At 42.2% G+C, this 16,673-nt stretch overlaps 1 protein-coding gene across 4 annotated transcripts in view; it reads right to left on the bottom strand.

Moving 5' to 3' along the window:
* Positions 1-16,673, bottom strand: part of ALG2 (ALG2 alpha-1,3/1,6-mannosyltransferase) — a 107,089-nt gene that overhangs the window by 59,740 nt on the left and 30,676 nt on the right. For 3 of the 4 annotated variants that reach the window (XR_006550007.2, XR_006550008.2, XR_003108240.3), the window contains exon 4: positions 2,432-2,491. The gene's annotated coding sequence lies outside the window, so the exon portion shown is untranslated. Of the gene's footprint in view, positions 1-2,431; positions 2,492-16,673 lie in introns of those variants that run through there. The other variant, XR_003108235.3, reaches the window with a different exon arrangement.

Below are 16,673 nucleotides of genomic sequence, written 5' to 3' on the forward strand. Positions count from 1 at the left end.
GCTTTGGCTATGCATCAAAGTCCTCCTGTAAGTCAGGCTCTGTGACTCAGGGAGTGAGGGGACTTGCATAGTATGTGGCATATAATAGAACGCTGATAAGTATTTGTTGGACGCCTGCTTGCCTGCCAAGACCGTGTGCTCTAATTTCTCCCAGCATGCAGACACTCTGTTCCCACTTTGCAGGACAGAGGTCCTGCCTCTCTGGGCACCAATTTGCAGTGAGCAGGTGTGCATCTCCTATTTCACGGGACAACAGAAGTTATTTTAAGGAAGTAGTGTTTCTTAAAAGGTCTTTCTGGTACACTGTCACTCCTTTTCATTGGTCACACACATCAAGCCTTTGCCCCAGAAGAGCTGTGTCAGAAGTTGAGCCCAAGTCCCTTGTGTCAGATATTCACTCGGGTGAATGAACTCCACTTCGGAAAACTGCTGTCCATGCCTTCCCAAGCGTCTCTCTGTATGATCCTGATTTCTTACTTATACTGCTACTAATTCATGCTCCTGGAGAAGATAAACCAGATTTGGGGTCTATGCAGATCTCACAAGGATTTTTGTTTGTTTTATATTTATAAAACAAGCCTTTCAAGGCAACTTATTCTCCAAAAGTCGTCAGTAGATGGCAGTGTTGCTCTTTTATCGGTTTTGGGCCTGGGGTGTTTCTTCTGTTTTGTTTTTCTAAGATTCTGAACAGCTGAGGTTTCTGTCTAGCTTTAGATTGTGGGTTCCACAAAATGTAGTTCTTTTTACTCAGTCAGTCTTTTTGTTCAGGACCTTCCTAAAAACCCTAAGTCCTTTGGATAGGCTAATAAGTAAGTCTTCAAACTAGTATTCTATTTAAAATGTTTTAATTACAACAGTTAGACATGGTTGTAAAAATTCAAAAGACACAGCAATGTAGAAAATAAAAGTGAATGAAAGTTTTCCAGGTGTTTTTCTATGCATATAATATATATTAATAACATTACATATATGTGTGTAGGGTCATATTATTCATATTATTCTACAACTTGCTTCTTTACATCACGGGTTCCTCCACATCAATACATACGATCTTCATTCTTTCACACTTTCACTGTTTGTAACATTTACATTCTGTTCTGGAACTATAGTCAAGTCTTCTAGGCTTGAACTTCTGAATACTCAATAAAAATAGCATTTACCATATTGTGGTTATATAAATATTAATCACTGCAGAACAAAATGTGATCAGATCTATAGAGAAGGAAAGAGAATCACAGGTACTTAACGCTTATCATACAATTGTCAATGTTCAAAGCTGTGTTTTAATTTCACTTTTATTTTCCTTACTTTTACTCAGTTATCACTGGTTTTTATTAGTTTGTTTGAATCTCACGTTTCTTGAAATCTCATTCTTCTACCCCTTTTGCTCTGTTCAAGTACCTCCCTGGGTAATTAGTAAACATTAGTACATCTGTTGGAGAAGGCAATGGCATCCCACTCCAGTACTCTTGCCTGGAAAATCCCATGCACAGAGGAGCCTGGTGGGCTGCAGTCCATGGGGTCGCGAAGAGTTGGAACAACTGAGTGGCTTCACTTTCACTTTTCACTTTCATGCATTGGAGAAGGCAATGGCAACCCACTCCAGTGTTCTTGCCTGGAGAATCCCAGGGATGGGGGAGCCTGGTGGGCTGCCGTCTATGGGGTCACACAGAGTTGGACACGACTGAAGTGACTTAGCAGCAGCAGCAGCAGCAGTACATCTGTTATAAGCTTTCTCTGCAGAGCTCAAAGTACTTTCTCCCCACTGATTTTAGGCTCAAATTCATATTCCCTTGGAATTTTAAAGACACGGTTTAAAAGTGTTTCTGATGGGAAATCTGATGTTAGATTTTTATTCCTTTGAGACTGATGTCTGTTTCCCTATCTGGAAGCTTTTAAGACTTTATCATTGTTCTTAGGGTTCTGAAATTTCTACGAGAGTCTAGGTATGGATATCAATATTTATCTGCTTGGTACCTGGTGGGCTCTTTCAATCTGACGATTTATGTTATCCCCTAGCTCAGAAAAATTTTCTATTATGTTTTTGATTCTGCTATTTGCCCTTTTCTTGGTTCTTTCTCAAACTCATAATGAATGCGTGTTGACCTTCTAGATCTTCTCCAGCCAACATGAACACATTGCTGAACTCTTCCAGGGATATTTCATGTGTAGACTAATACACACATGCATGAGTTTATACATATACACGTGCACGTACATACATACAAGTAGCCCCCTTTCCATTTTTACTTAAATGGTGCTGTACCAAAGAGCTGTTATTGAAAGAAGAGGCCAAGCTTTGTTAGAGGAGGAGGATTGCTAGTGACAGCCCTCAGCTCAATTTTTCCTCTTCTGTGCTGACAATTAGAGCTCTGCTTCTAAACATGCACACACACACCACCACCCCCAACAAAAGAAAAGCTCAACTCACTCCATTCCATGATGGTTTCTTGCAAGCATGTTCTTCAGAGGACTCCTTACTTCTTTCCCCCTAAAAAGCAAGATTTATTGAAATGCTGCAACCACACAGAATAATCTCCTTGTGAGGAGTTCCATCCAGTAAATTCCCTTTTTCCCCAACTTGTACCCTTCTGGAGCTTTTGCATGACTGGGTTTGGTGCTCCAGTAGCTGCCCAGGGGTCCCACCCATTATCCCAACCCTGGTGCTGCCTGTGGAAGCTGTCAATGCCGGTGCCACTGCTGAGCAATGAAGCACATTGTTGGATGCTCCTTGAGTGGTCTTTCTGCTCTCTGCCCACGTCCTCTCCCCCCACTGCCGTGTCCCCATGCTGGATTCCAGTGCCCTGAATTGACCTTATGAGGGAAAGTACTGGAGACTGGAAAGCCTCTCCTCTCAACTTTCTATCCTTTTCTAAAAAGATGGCAGAAGTCAGGAATCCACCTGGGTTGGTGGGGAAAGGGAAAAGGTGTGTGTGTTGGAAAGGGTATGGGGGGTAGACGGGGTCCGTCTCAGAGCAGAGAGGTGATCAACAGGGGGCTGCTTCCTGTGTGGCCTTGGTTCCCATGGAACTGTCAAATTTGTGTCTTCCTAATTTTCCTTACTGCTGCTGCCTGTCTGAATTCTGCCCAGCTCATAAAAAATAGCCAAATAGAGCTGAAGAACACAACAACTGAAAGGAAAAAATACACCAGAGGGAATCAACAGTAGATTAGATCATACAGATGAAGGGATTAGTGAACTAGAAGACAGAGTCAATGGAAATCACTTAAGTTGAACAGAAAAAAGTATTTTCAAAAATGAGGATAGTTTAAGAGACCTACAAGACAGCATCAAGAATAATAAAATTCACATGATAGTGGTCTCAGAAGTAGAAGAGAGACAGAGAGAAAGAAGGAAAAAACTTACTTGAAGTGATAACAGCTGAAAACTTCCCTAACCTGGGAAAGGAAACAGACATCCAAGTCCAGGAAGCACACAGATCAAGATCAACTGAAAGAGGACCACACCAAGACACACTGTAATTAAAACGACAAAAAAGAATATAAAAGCAATAAGGGGAAAGCAACCAGTTATGAACAAGGGAACTCCCCAAAGACTGTAGCAGACTTTTCAGCAAAAAACTTTGCAGGCCAGAAGGGAGAGGCACAATGTAATTCAAGTACTGAAAGGAAAAGGCCTACAAGCAAAAATACTTGGCAAAGCTATCATTTAGATTTGAAGGAGAGATAAAGTGTTTTACAGGCAAGCAACAGGCAGAAGAGTTCAGAACCAATAAACTGGCTTTACAAGAAATGGATCCTTCCCAGATCAGAAGTCATATCCTCCATTCTGGGTAGGCCTGTCTCCAAACTGGCAATGTTTGTCTGTCAGTCTTACACACACACACACACACACACACACACACACAGGTGCATGTGTGTGCACAGAGGCTGTTTGTGATTTATTTCTCTGTTTACAGAATCCATCACAGAGGTGCTTAGGAGCTTAGGAGATTCTTGTGGGACAAATATTATTTTAAAAATTTTATGTTTTGAATAAATAATGCTCAAAGAATTCACATATAGTATAGCTACTATGGAAAACAGTATGGAGGTTCCTCAAAAAATTAAAAACAGAATTATCATATGATCAAGCAATCTCACTTCTGGATATATACCCTAAGGAAATGAAAACAGGATCGTGAAGAGATATTTGTACTCCATGTTTATAGCCGCATTATTTACAACAGCCAAGATATGCAAACAACTCAAGTGTCCATCAGAGGAAGAATGGACAAAGATGTGATGTACACCCACACACATCAGTTCAGTTCAGTTCACTCGATCAGTCATGTCTGACTCTTTGTAACCCCATGAACTGCAGCATGCCAGGCCTCCCTGTGCATCACCAACTCCTGGAGTTCACTCAAACTCATGTCTACTGAGTCAGTGATGCCATCTAACCATCTCATCCTGTCATCCCCTTCTCCTCCTGTCCGCAATCTTTCCCAGCATCAGGGTCTTTTCAAATGAGTCAGCTCTTCGCATGAGGTGTCCAAAGTATTGGAGTTTCAGCTTCAGCATCAGTCCTTCCAATGAATATTCAGGACTGATTTCCTTTAGGATGGACTGGTTGGATCTCCTTGCCGTCCAAGGGGCTCTCAAGAGTCTTCTCCAACACCATAGTTCAAAAGCATCAATTCTTCGGCGCTCAGCTTTCTTTATAGTTAGTCTAACTCTCACATCCATACATGACCACTGGAAAAACCATAGCCTTGACTAGACAGACCTTTGTTGACAAAGTAATGTCTCTGCTTTTCAATATGCTGTCTAGGTTGGTCATAACTTTCCTTCCAAGGAGTAAGCATCTTTTAATTTCATTGCTGCAATCATGATCTACAGTGATTTTGGAGCCCAGAAAAATAAAGTCTGGCACTGTTTCCACTGTTTCCCCATTGATTTGCCATGAAGTGATGGAAACAGATGCCATGATCTTAGTTTTCTGAATGTTGTTTTAAGCCAACTTTTTCACTCTCTTCTTTCACTTTCATCAAGAGGCTCTTCAGTTCTTCGATTTCTGCCATAAGGGTGGTATCACCAGCATATCTGAGGTTATTGATATTTCTCCCGGCAATCTTGATTCCAGCTAGTGCTTCATCCAGCTTGGCATTTCGCATGATGCACTCTGCATAGAAGTTAAATAAGCAGGGTGACAATATACAGCCTTGATGTACTCCTTTCCTGATTTGGAACCAGTCTGTTGTTCCATGTCCAGTTCTAACTGTTGCTTCTTGACCTGCATACAGATTTCTCAGGAGGCAGGTCAGGTGGTCTAGGATTCCCAACTCTTTCAGAATTTCCACAGTTTGTCCTGATCCACACAGTCAAAGGCTTTGGTGTAGTCTGTAAAGCAGAAGTAGATGTTTTTCTGGAACTCTCTTGCTTTTTTGATGATCCAACAGATGTTTGCAATTTGATCTCTGGTTTCTCTGTCTTTTCTAAATCCAGCTTGAATATCTGGTAGTTCATGGTTCATGTACTGTTGAAGCCTGGCTTGGAGAATTTTGAGCATTACTTTGCTAGCGTGTGAGATGAGTGCAATTGTGCAGTAGTTTGAAAACTCTTTGGCATTGCCTGTATTTGGGATTGGAATGAAAACTGACCTTTTCGAGTCCTGTGGCCACTGCTGAGTTTTCCAAATTTGCTGGCATATTGAGTGCAGCACTTTCACAGCATCATCTTTTAGGATTTGAAATAGCTCAACTGGAATTCCATCACTTCCAATAGCTTTGTTCATAGTGATGCTTCTTAAGGCCCACTTGACTTTGCATTCCAGGATGTTTGGCTCTAGGTGAGTGATCACACCATCGTGGTTATCTGGGTTATGAAGATCTTTATTGTATAGTTCTGTATATTCTTGCCACCTCTTCTTAATATCTTCTGCTTCTGTTGGTCCCTACCATTTCTGTCCTTTATTGTGCCCATCTTTGCATGAAATATTCCCTTGGTATCTCTAATTATCTTGAAGAGATCTCTAGTCTTTCTCATTATATTATTTTCTTCTATTTCTTTGCATTGATCACTGAGGAAGGCTTTCTTATCTCTCCTTGCTATTCTTTGGAACTCTGCATTCAAATGGGTATATCTTTCCTTTTCTCCTTTGCCTTTCACTTCTTTTCTTTTTTCAGCTATTTGTAAGGCTTCCTCAGACAACCATTTTACCTTTTTGCATTTCTTTTTCTTGGGGATGGTCTTGATCACTGCCTCCTGTACAATGTCACGAACCTCCATCCATAGTTCTTCAGGCACTCTATCAGATCTAACTCATTGAATCTATTTGTCAGTTCCACTGTATAATCGTAAGGAATTTTATTTAGGTCACACCTGAATGGTCTAGTGGTTTTCCCTACTTTCTTCAATTTAAGTCTGAATTTTGCAATAAGGAGTTCATGATCTGAGACAGAGTCAGCTCCCGGACTTGTCTTTGCTGACTGTATAGAGCTTCTCCATCTTTGGCTGCAAAGAATATAATCAGTCTGATTTTCTGTACTGATCATCTGGTGATGTCCATGTGTAGAGTCTTCTCTTATGTTGTTGGAAGAGGGTGTTTGCTATGACCAGTGTGTTCTCTTGGCAAAACTCAGCCTTTGACCTGCTTCATTTGGTACTCCAAGGCAAAATTTGCCTGTTACTCCAGGTATCTCTTGACTTCATTCTTTTGTATTCTAGTCCCCTATAATGAAAAAGACATCTTTTATGGATGTTAGTTCTAGAAGGTCTTGTAGGTCTTCATAGAACCATTCAACTTAAGCTTCTTCAGCATTACTGGTTGGGACATAGACTTGGATTTCTGTGATACTGAGTGGTTTGCCTTGGAAACGAACAGAGATCATTCTGTCATTTTTGAGATTGCATCCAAGTACTGCATTTTGGACTCTTTTGTTTACTATAGTGGCTACTCCATTTCTTCAAAGGGATTCTTGCCCACAGTGGTAGATATAATGGTCATCTGAGTTAAATTCACCCATTCCAGTCCATTTTAGTTCACTGATTCCTAAAATGTCAGTGTTCACTCTTGCCATCTCCTGTTGGACTCTTCCAGTTTGCCTCGATTCATGGACCTAACATTCCAGGTTCCTATGCAATATTGCTCTTTACAGCACTGGACTTGACTTCCATCACCAGTCACATCCACAACTGGGTGTTGTTTTTGCTTTGGCTCCATCCCTTACTTCTTTCTGGAGTTATTTCTCCACTGATCTCCAATAGCATATTGAGCACCTACCTGCCTGGGGAGCTCATCTTTCAGTATCCTATCTTTTTGCCCTTTCAAGCTATTCATGTACACACACACACTAATACAATGGGAGTATTACTCAACCATGAGAACAGAAGAAAATCCTGTTGCTGTTTGCAACAGCTTGAATGAAGCCTGAGGGCATTATGCTAAGTGAAATAAGGCAGGCAGAAAAAGACAAGTTCTGTATGATATGTACTTCATATATACATCATGCAAATGTAATCTTAAAAAGCCAAATCAATGGAAACACAATAGAATGGTTGTTACCAGGGGCTGGGCTGTGGGGGAAATACTGGTCAAAGGCTATAACCTTCCATTATGATTGACAAGTTTTGGGGACCTAATGTACAGCAGGGTGATTATAGCTAATAACCCCTCCTTTCACCTTTGGTAACCATAAGTTTGTTTTCTATGTCTGTGAAACTACTTCTGCTTTTAAGTTCATTTTTGTAGATTCCGTATGCAAGTGATATCACACATTTCTCTTTGTCCGATTTACTTCATGTAGTATGATAATCGTTAGGTCCATTCTCATTGCTGCAATTTGCCAACACATCTTTATAGAGAGCTGACTTTCAGAACAGACCAGTGGCAAAAGATCTGAGGGTCAATTTCTCACAGGTGAGAAGCACGGCACAGGCCTTGTTTACAAACCCAGAAAGACCTGCTAGGATTTTTCTCTGCTCTCATCTCGGTCGTGAGGGGTTAAGCCTCTGTGGACCCTCAGGGATTTCAGCCTGGACTCCCAGGTCGTTAATCACTGGGGACCAGGGCTGCAGGAGCAACACTTACTAGCAATTAACCTACAGTAGAGGGAGCATTGTTCCCCCCACCTCCCTGCACTCCCTCATCTGCACGCCCAATTACTCTAAATTAACATTTACCAAGCAAAGTGCCTGTTAATTGGAAGGGCAGTAGAAAGAAAGGCCACACACCTACCCAGTCTAACTTAATAACCTCAAAAGAAGCCATTAATTAACAGGAAACGCAGCACATTCAGATCTTGTTTGACTGGTTCGCTGTTAACATGGGTTTGTGTTTCTGAGCTCCATTCTGGTCTCCCCACTCCCTTGCCTCCAGTACCTCGGATTATAAAAAACACACTCATAAGTGTGTCCACATTGACTGGGTCCTTACAGGTTCCTGAAAACAATCTTCTTGTTGTCTAGATGGGGAAACTGAGGCAGAGAAAAAAGGAGAAGAGGACTGCCCAGGGTCACACGTTCAGACAGCAGCCAGTGCCCCCTCACAGGGACCTCTCTGTGCCACCCTGTGCACTGCGGGCCGCATCCTCTCTGGTCCCCAGGTGCCAGACAGGCAAGTTTGTTAACTTTCATGCTGGTTGACACAGGGCAAAAAGTTAAGTGGGGGGTGACGAAGTTGGGCAGCAGGCACAGTATCTCAGGGCAGCCTGCTGTAAAACAAACGCCCTTCAAGGCTCACTCCCTGGCCCCTCCCCAGGTATGCAGCTGGGCTGAATGGCACCCACAATCCTCCAGACCGGTAATCCGAGGGTCCTGGCAGACACTTCTCTTTCACTTCTGTTCCCATGCCCTGTCCATTTGAATCCTTGGCTTCATGCAAACCCAGCTCTTCTCTTCCTGCACACGCACGCGATCTCCATCCCAGCTGGGCCTCCTCCTGGCCTGGCGGTGCCTGAGGTCACCTCTCTCTTCCATTCTCCACAGCGACTGTTACACACTTTCCTGACTTTCCTCAAGCACCTCACCCGTCCCTCCCTGTTCTTATCAGATAACTGCACCTCCCTCCTCAAGAAAGTGGGCACTGTCGGGGAGGGGATTCTGCTTCATTCCCTTCCTTCCTGCTGGGCTCAGCCTGCCTCCTGCAGGGCTGCCCTGTAGTTGAAGAGGTGTCCCGCATTCCCCACCTGGGCTCCCAGTCTGTGCCTCCTCTGGGACCTTGCTCCTCTCTTGCCTCTTGGTCTTGACCATCTCACTCTCTCCAGGATTCTTCTGCCACACTGGAAGACTCTGAAGTGACTCCCATCCTACAACAGCCCTGCTTCCCCTGCACCCTCCTCCAGCCTCCCTTCCTCCTTCCCTCCTCGTCTTCCCTGTTGCACTGGTTACATTCATTGTATATTCTCAACCTCCTACTCACTCTCAATTGCCCTATGGAAATTCTCTTCCCTAAATTCAAAGTTAGCTCCTTGTATCAAATTAGGAGATGTGCTTTTAGTTTCTTTTTTTAAAATGTGACCCCATTTTTTAGAATTTTCAACTGCTGATGACTCCCTTCCTCCTTCCTGAAACTCATGGTCCTTGGCTCCCATGGAACCACCTTTCATCCTCCAGGTGTCTTGTTCCATCTGTCCCTTCATCAGACATTCTCCACGCTCAGCCCCATCCAGTCGGGCGGCTCCCACTGCCAACTCAGTGATGACGTTGCTGCTGCTGCTGGTGGAGGTGGTGCTGCTGATGACGGCAGTGAGTCTCAGATTATACTGCACCCAGATCTGACTCCTGAGGATCAGGATCATCTCCAGCCACCTGGCAGACATCTCACTTGGGACTTTTAGAAGCATCTCACACTCACCATGTTCAAACTGAGCTCATTATCTTTCCTTTGTCTGCTTCTCCCTGAGGGCTTCCTGTGTCATTGAAAGTGCCACCATGCACATGGGAGTCACCCCTTCCCCCACCTCTCCTGTCCAGTCAATCAATTAATCATCAAACCCTATATATTCAATCTCCAAGGGGCCTCTGTACCCCTACTCCCATTACTTGAGCTGTGACAAATTCCAGTCTCACCTCCCTACTACCAGAGTGATCTTGCTAAACCTATATTTTATCCAGTTGCACCCTTCAGTGGCTCAGTACTGCCCCCACGTCAAGGGTCAAGCTCTTTAGAACAATGCCAGATTCTCCAAGACCACACACTGGAAAAATCTATGGACTAGGACAAGTGTTCTCATCTCGGCCTCAATTTTCTCTTCTTAAAAATCAAACATCCCTGCAACAATCTTAGAACTTTGATATCTGTTTCCTGATTTAAGACATGAAAACACTTCCATGAGGTAGGCATTACTGCCTCCATTTCACAGATGAGAATAATTGAGTCTCACAGAGTCTGAGGTCAAAATATAATTATGGCAGGATGTAAACTCCTACAGGAGACTCACCATACCTTTTCCATGATCCCAGAGCTCAATAATCCAAGGAAGCAGAACAGTGGTCTTCCAGTGACTCAGAGATCACCCCGATCACATCACAGATCCAAGAGACCTTCTCATGTTGCACATGCTTCCTGTTGCCCTGTACCTGGGGCCTGAGTCTTACCCTGAGTTCTGGGTCAGAGAGAATTGCTTCCATACCTACTCTCAGATGGGATTGGAATGATGGATGAGCAAAGGATCAATAGCCATCTGTCCGGCTCCACTGACAAGCTAATCTTTTCAGTAAACATTTCATTAGCTCCTGCCAGGCTGCTTGCACCTGCTGACTGAGAGGCAGGATGTGGTGGGTGAGGGGCCTCTGCTTTATCATATGGTTCATATGTCATGTTGGTGGGGGTCTCCTAGCCCCTAAGCTTTGCTAGAACACCGGTACCATGGACCAGGAGAATCTGAAACATTCCCAAGGTTTTGGTAAATTCCTGGAGATGAATGTTCTTTTTGTCCCCTTTAGCTTTTCCCCAAAGACACTTTCACGACCCACCATCTAAATGAGACCTCTCCGGCCCCATTCCATTTTAAGTCCTTACAAATTTAGTCTTCCCTTCATTGTGCTTTTACTGCTCTTGTTGCTGCTACTGTCAGTTGTACTAACAGTAATAGCAAACAAAACATCTAGTGAGCACCCACTGTATGCTGGGCACCGTGCTAAGTGTCTCGCACGCATTACAACAGCCCTGTGAGGTAGGGCTATTATACCTGTGCATTTGGCAGGTGAGCAATGACTCTCTGAGAGGTTAAATGGGCAAGCAAGGCCTAGATCCTGGGTTTGTCTACCTCCAAAGTCCAAGCTCTTACTCACCATGTCACATTTGCAATTTGTGGAATTATTTGACCAACTTGTGGCTCCCTGAGCAGACTGTAAACTCTGCAAAGATGCAGAGCATGTTTGATTGCTTCACCACTATGTCCCGAGCATAATGATTTTTTAAAAAATGATACAAGGTATTACACAGAAGTTTGTTTAACTTTTATTGGTGGTGATGGTTTAGTTGCTCAGTCATGTCTGACTTTTGTGACTCCATGGACTGTAACCAGCCAGGCTCCTCTGTCCATGGGATTTTCCAGGCAAGAATACTGGAGTGGGTTGCCATTTCTTTCTTCAGGGGATCTTCCTGACCCAGGAATCAAAACTGGGTCTCCTGCATTGCATTGCTCCCAAGCTAGTGGAGATAAGACGCTGATTTTTATTTTATTTTTGACATACAGGTTCCGTCTTCACAGCTTCTTGGGGAAGACTGCAAATACCACTAGCTTGGGTGATCCCTCACTTAGCTCCACATCCTGCCTTCTTAAAACCAAACTACATCTGGAAAGCATCCTCATGCTAGCTGATAACACCTACCTTCCTACTGCAATAAACAAGCTACTCCAGTTTTGCATGTCAGGGGGTGTCCCTCATTTTCAGAATTATGTTCACTGGCTTTCTTGGAGGTCTGCAGCTTCTCACCTCCTCATAGTCTCCCCTGTTCATTCTCCTGCTCTATTTTGACTGCTTTGGATAGTTCTTCCAAGTAATTTAAAGTTTTGTCCCCAGTTCAACAAAAATTGTTGCTGTTGGATGACCTTCAGGAAAAGAAAAGGGATAAGGTGACATCATGTCATGAGGTGACTTTATGGGGATTGGGATGAAGCATTCTGGGGGGCAGTCCCAGCAGCTTGTTGGCATGTAGACTGTAGGCTCCCTGGTACTAGATCATTTGGGTCTTCATATTTCAGGGAAAGGACCAAGCCAGGCCTTTTGGTGTCTGATTCTAAAGTCCTTGGTCCTAAACACTACATTACTACACTACATTACAAGGTCTCCATTAGCCATGTTGTTGAAAGAAAAATAGAAAACACTGATAAGCTAAAATAAACAATTACAATCACCCATCATGTTTCCAGTATTCTTGCCTGGAAAATTCCATGGACAAGGGAGCCTGGTGGGCTACAGTTCATGAGGTTGCAAAGAGTTGGACACGACTAAGCGACTGAGCACACACGTGCGCACACACACACATCATGTTTCCACTTAGAGAAAACCACTGTCAAATAAAAGATATGGTGGTTAAAAGCACTCAGACCTTTTCTATACATATAAAAGTGAAAGTCGCTCAGTTGTGGTGAAAGTCCGACTCTTTGTGACCCCATGGGACTATACAGTCCATTGAATTCTCCAGGTCAGAATACTGGAATGGGTAGCCTTTCCCTTCTCCGGGAGATCTTCCCAACCCAGGGATTGATCCCTGGCCTCACGCATTACAGGCGGATTCTTTACCAGCTGAGCCACCAGGGAAGCTCAAGAATACTAGAGTGGATATCCCATCCTTTCTCCAGAGGATCTTCCCAACCCAGGAATCGAACCCAGGTCTCCTGCATTGCAGGTAGATTCTTTACCAGCTGAGCTACCAGGGAATGAACACAAAATATTATCATATTAGGCATGTGATTCTGAAACCAGATACTTAGCACTATGTATTTCCATACCAATGAACACAGATTTATTTACCTTTTAGTGGTGCTGTGGTATTCTAGTGCATGCAGGGAGTATGAGTTAGGTAGTCCTCTATGGATGTGCTCTGCTTCTAATTTTTAACTTTTTATACAATGCTGCATTGAATATTCTTGAATACATATCCCTGTGTACTTATTTGAGTTCCCCCCCTAAGTCAGGGTTTCTCAACAATGACACTATTGGTGTTCTGGACCAATAATTCTTAACCTTGGAGGGCTGTTCCGTGCATCATAGAATGTGTCACCTTTGATTTCTTTCATTACTATCTCATAGTTTTATTCTGAGTACAGGTCTTCTGCCTCCTTAGGTTTATTGCTAGGCATTTTATTCTATTTGTTGTGATGGTGAATGGGATTGTTTCCTTAATTTGTCATCCCGATCTTTCATTGTTAGTGTACAGGAATGCAAGAGATCCCTGTGTATTAATTTTCTAATCTGCAACTTTACCAAATTCATTGATGAGCTCTGGTAGTTTTCTGGTAGTATCTTTAGGATTTTCTAAGTATAGTATCATGTCATCCACAAACAGTGACAGTTTTACTTCTTTTCCAATTTGGCTTCCCATTATTTCTTTTTCTTCTCTGATTGCCGTGGCTAGGACTTCCCAAACTATGTTGAATTAAAGTGACGAGAGTGGACATCTTTGTCTTGTTCTTGATGTTAGAAGAAATGCTTTCAGTTTTTCACCATTGAGAATGTTTGCTGTGGGTTTGTTGTATATAGCCTTTATTATGTCGAGGTAGGTTCCTTCTGTCCTGCTTGTAGAGAGTTTTTATCATAAATTGACGCTAACACGCATGCACAAATGCCAGTAGCAGTAGCATAACCCTTTCCCCATATCTTGACAATCATTATCTCCAGATTGCCAGATGTCCTCCAGCTGGCAAATGCTCCTGCTTGAGAACCACTGCCCTAAGGACAAAAACTCCTAAATCAAAAGGTTAAAGGATATGCATATTTTAAGACTTTTGTTACCTATGCCAAATCGCCTTCCAAAAGTTGCATATCTATCTCTTTACACTCCAAGAATGTATGAGAGTGCTCGATTCATCACTCTACAAATATGAGCGTTATATCCATCATTTAATAATTTATTAAGACAAAAGTTCTCTCACTGTTTGATTTTTTATTACTAAAGCTGAACATTAAAAATACCACATTGATTGTATTTCATTGGTTATAGTTTCTGTGGTGAACTCTCTCTCCTTATAATTTACTATTTTTTCTTTTGGAATATTCTTTTTCTTTCTTATTTTTCTGTCTTTTTTTTTTTTTTTTTAGTGTGCAAGATACTTTTTTTTTTTAATTTTATTTTATTTTTAAACTTTACATAATTGTATTAGTTTTGCCAAATATCAAAATGAATCCGCCACAGGTATACATGTGTTCCCCATCCTGAACCCTCCTCCCTCCTCCCTCCCCATTCCATCCCTCTGGGTCGTCCCAGGGCACCAGCCCCAAGCATCCAGTATCGTGCGTCAAACCTGGACTGGCAACTCGTTTCATACATGATATTTTACATGTTTCAATGCCATTCTCCCAAATCTTCCCACCCTCTCCCTCTCTCACAGAGTCCATAAGACTGTTCTATACATCAGTGTCTCTTTTGCTGTCTCGTACACAGGGTTATTGTTACCATCTTTCTAAATTCCATATATATGTGTTAGTATACTGTATCGGTGTTTTTCTTTCTGGCTTACTTCACTCTGTATAATAGGCTCCAGTTTCATCCACCTCATTAGAACTGATTCAAATGTATTCTTTTTAATGGCTGAGTAATACTCCATTGTGTATATGTACCACAGCTTTCTTATCCATTCATCTGCTGATGGACATCTAGGTTGCTTCCATGTCCTGGCTATTAGAAACAGTGCTGTGATGAACATTGGGGTACACGTGTCTCTTTCCCTTCTGGTTTCCTCAGTGTGTATGCCCAGCAGTGGGATTGCTGGATCATAAGGCAGTTCTATTTCCAGTTTTTTAAGGAATCTCCACACTGTTCTCCATAGTGGCTGTACTAGTTTGCATTCCCACCAACAGTGGAAGAGGGTTCCCTTTTCTCCACACCCTCTCCAGCATTTATTACTTGTAGACTTTTGGATCGCAGCCATTCTGACTGGTGTGAAATGGTACCTCATAGTGGTTTTGATTTCATTTCTCTGATAATGAGTGATGTTGAGCATCTTTTCATGTGTTTGTTAGCCATCTGTATGTCTTCTTTGGAGAAATGTCTATTTAGTTCTTTGGCCCATATTTTGATTGGGTCATTTATTTTTCTGGGGTTGAGCTGTAGGAGTTGCTTGTATATTCTTGAGATTAGTTGTTTGTCAGTTGCTTCATTTGCTATTATTTTCTCCCATTCTGAAGGCTGTCTTTTCACCTTGCTAATAGTTTCCTTTGATGTGCAGAAGCTTTTAAGGTTAATTAGGTCCCATTTGTTTATTTTTGCTTTTATTTCCAATATTCTGGGAGGTGGGTCATGAGGATCCTGCTGTGATGTATGTCAGAGAGTGTTTTGCCTATGTTCTCCTCTAGGAGTTTTATAGTTTCTGGTCTTACGTTGAGATCTTTAATCCATTTTGAGTTTATTTTTGTGTATGGTGTTAGAAAGTGTTCTAGTTTCATTCTTTTACAAGTGGTTGACCAGATTTCCCAGCACCACTTGTTAAAGAGATTGTCTTTAATCCATTGTATATTCTTGCCTCCTTTGTCAAAGATAAGGTGTCCATATGTGCGTGGATTTATCTCTGGGCTTTCTATTTTGTTCCAATGATCTATATTTCTGTCTTTGTGCCAGTACCATACTGTCTTGATAACTGTGGCTTTGTAGTACAGCCTGAAGTCAGGTAGGTTGATTCCTCCAGTTCCATTCTTCTTTCTCAAGATCGCTTTGGCTATTCGAGGTTTTTTGTATTTCCATACAAATTGTGAAATTATTTGTTCTAGCTCTGTGAAGAATGCTGTTGGTAGCTTGATAGGGATTGCATTGAATCTATAGATTGCTTTGGGTAGTATACTCATTTTCACTATATTGATTCTTCCAATCCATGAACATGGTATATTTCTCCATCTGTTAGTGTCCTCTTTGATTTCTTTCACCAGTGTTTTATAGTTTTCTATATATAGGTCTTTAGTTTCTTTTCATCTTTTAATTTATTAAATAAAAAGTACATCCCTTTCATAGCTTGCTGTTTGTCTTTCTGTCCTGATATCTATGGTAGTATTTGTTTAAAATCCTTAGGAATATCATATGCAACATGACATGTTTTTCCAACAAACTGTGGAAAATTCTTCAAGAGATGGGAATACCAGACCACCTGACCTGCCTTCTGAGAAATCTGTATGCAGGTCAAGAAGCAACAGTTAGAACTGGATATGGAACAACAGACTGGTTCCAAATCGGGAAAGGAGTACGTCAAGGCTGTATACTGTCACCCTGCTTATTTAACTTCTATGCAGAGTACATCATGTGAAATGTTGGGCTGGATGAAGCAGTAGCTGGAATCAAGATTGCTGGGAGAAATATCAATAACCTCAGATATGCAGATAATACCACCCATATGGCAGAAAGCAAAGAACTAATGAGCCTCTTGATGAAAGTGAAAGAAGAAAGTGAAAAAGTTGGCTTAAAACAACATTTAGAAAACTAAGATCATGGCGTCTGGTCCCATCACTTCATGGCAAATAGATGGAGAAACAATGGAAGAGACTTTTTCTTGGGCTCCAAAATCACTGCAGATGGT

The sequence above is a fragment of the Bubalus bubalis genome, chromosome 3, assembly GCF_019923935.1.
Source record: "Bubalus bubalis isolate 160015118507 breed Murrah chromosome 3, NDDB_SH_1, whole genome shotgun sequence".
Classification (NCBI taxonomy): domain Eukaryota; kingdom Metazoa; phylum Chordata; class Mammalia; order Artiodactyla; family Bovidae; genus Bubalus; species Bubalus bubalis.